Here is a 2,891-nt window from a genome sequence, read left to right as displayed (position 1 = left end):
AAATTTGACATCCCTATCAGAGACAATTGTCCTAGGCATGCCATGCAATCTAATGATTTCTTTGAAAAACAAATCAGCAATGTGCGATGCATCATCTGTTTTGTGACATGGTATAAAATGTGCCATTTTTTAAAATCTGTCAACAACAACAAAGATGCTATCATTTCCCCTCTTTGACCTAGGCAACCCTAAAACAAAATTCATGGAAATGTCGGTCCAAGGTTCCTTAGGTACAGGTAAAGGACTATAAAGGCCATAGGGTTGAAGTTTAGACTTAGCTTTGTGGCAAGTGATGCATTTAGCCACCATTCGTTCCACATCTCGCTTCATCCTTGGCCAATGGAAGTGCTCTTGAAGGATAGCTAAGGTTTTAGCCACGCCAAAGTGTCCCATCAAGCCACCTCCGTGTGCTTCCCTAACAAGTAAAGAGCGAATAGAGCAGTTAGGTATACACAGTCGATTGAGGTAGAAAAGAAATCCATCAAGGATGTAGAATTTACCTTGAGTTGCTGAACTACAAGAGTCATAAATACCTGAGAAATCTGGGTCATTGGTGTATACCTCTTTAACTAATTCAAATCCTAACAACCTTGCATCAAGTTGAGCGAGCAAAGAGTACCGGCGTGATAATGCATCAGCAACAACATTAGTTTTTCCCACTTTGTACTTAATCACATAAGGGAAAGTTTCAATAAATGCAATCCACCTAACATGACGCTTATTCAACTTGTATTGTGAGTTAATGTGCTTAAGCGACTCATGGTCAGTGTGTATGACAAATTCCCTTTGGTCTCAAGTAATGTTACCATGTTTCTAAAGCACGGATTAAGGAGTACAACTCCTTATCATAAGTGGAATAGTTCAAAGCTGCCCCATTGAGTTTTTCACTAAAGTATGCAATTGGTTTGCCCTCTTGCATTAGAACAGCTCCAATACCCACTCCAGATGCATCACACTCTATTTCAAACATCTTCTCAAAGCATGGCAATGCAAGTAGTGATGCGTGTGTGAATTGATGTTTAAGTATTTGAAAAGCACGTTCTTGTGCATCACCCCACACAAATGGCTCATTTTTCTTAATTACAGCAGTTACAAGTGGGCAATGGTACTAAAATCTTTAACAAATCATCTATAAAAACTAGCAACACCATGGAAGCTGCGTACCTCACCCACCGTGCTTGGAGTAAGCCATTCTCGAATTGCTTTAACCTTCTCCTCATCCACTTTGATTCCTTGTTTACTCACAACAAAGCCTAGGAAGACAAGTTGATCAGTACAAAAGGAGCATTTCTTAAGGTTAGCATAGAGCTTTTCCCTTCGAAGTACATCAAGAACAAGTTTCACATGTTCAACATGCTCATCTAGGCTCCTACTATAAATCAGGATGTCGTCAAAATACACAACTACAAATTTTCCAAGGAATGGACGAAGTACATGGTTCATCAACCTCATGAACGTACTAGGTGCATTAGTTAGTCCAAATGGCATAACTAACCACTCGTACAAGCCATGTTTGGTTTTAAAGGCCGTTTTCCATTCATCCCCCTCTTTCATCCTAATTTGATGATAACCGCTTTTTAGATCAATTTTAGTGAAAATCATAGCACCATATAGCTCATCTAACATATCATCAAGTCTAGGAATAGGGTGACGATATTTTACCGTTATTGCATTAACGGCCCTACAGTCAGTGCACATTCGCCAACTTCTATCCTTTTTAGGCACCAAGATGACGGGAACCGCACATGGGTTCAAGCTTGCTCGTGCCCATCCCTTTGTTAGAAACTCTTCGATTTGGCGTTGGAGCTCCTTTGTCTCATCTGGTCCCATTTTGTAGGCTGGTCTGTTAGGAAGTGGGGCACCTGGAACCAAGTCAATTTGATTCTCAAATCCCCTTATTGGTGGTGTCCATTTGGAATCTCATCGGGGAAGACATCCTCATAATCCTGCAAAAGAGAGACAATACTAGATGGTAGAGTGTTAGTAAGATCACTTGTAACAACCAACACCTCTTTGCACAAAAGTACAAAGATGGGTGTATTAACACTCAAAGCTTTTCTTACTACATTGGCTTTTATCAATAGATTTTGCCTTTTCTCTCTCTTTTCAATTTTGGCCGGCTCACCATATGTCTTTTTCCTCTCAATTTTCTCGGCTTTATCATTTTCTGTTGAGCTGTCGGCTTTTTCTATTTTTTTCTTCTCATTCTCATGCTCACTCTCCTTGATCAGGCTTTCTTAATCTTCCCGAACTTGGATAGGAGTGAGTGGCACAAGCACAATTCTCTTCTCGCCTTACTTGAAAGAGTATTTATTGGTAATGCCATCGAATGTAACTCCCTTGTCGAATTGCCATGGTCTCCCCAATAGTATGTGACATGCTTGCATAGGGACCACGTCGCATAACACCACGTCCTCATAATTTCCAATTCGGAAAGGTACTTGGACTTGCTTGGTCACACGAACATCCCCACTATTGTTCAACCATTGCAAATAATAAGGTGTTGGATGTCGTAGAGTGGGTAGTGCTAATTTTTCCACCATCAAGGCACTAGCGACGTTAGCACAACTACCTCCATCTATGATCAAACTACATACCTTGCCTTTGATATAGCAACGGGTGTAGAAAATGTTCTCCCTTTGTGCATGGTCGGCGGCTTTCACTTGGGTTGCTAAGGCTCGCCTGACAACGAGTCCAACTCGTTCATCGACGGGCAATGCTTTCTCTTCTTCCTCTTCTTCCTCAAGGGATGGCAACTCCTCTTTCTCATCTTCATCATCGATGAGAAACTCACCATTGGGTAAGATGATCATAGTGCGTTGGTTCGGGCATTGGCTAGCAATATGCCCTCGGCCTTGGCATTTGAAGCATCTAGTTTCTCGATTTCGCCC

This window comes from Coffea eugenioides, chromosome 3 (genome assembly GCF_003713205.1).
Source record: "Coffea eugenioides isolate CCC68of chromosome 3, Ceug_1.0, whole genome shotgun sequence".
NCBI classification, from domain to species: domain Eukaryota; kingdom Viridiplantae; phylum Streptophyta; class Magnoliopsida; order Gentianales; family Rubiaceae; genus Coffea; species Coffea eugenioides.
The sequence above is the reverse complement of the archived record's forward strand: the minus strand, read 5'-3'. Positions refer to the sequence as shown.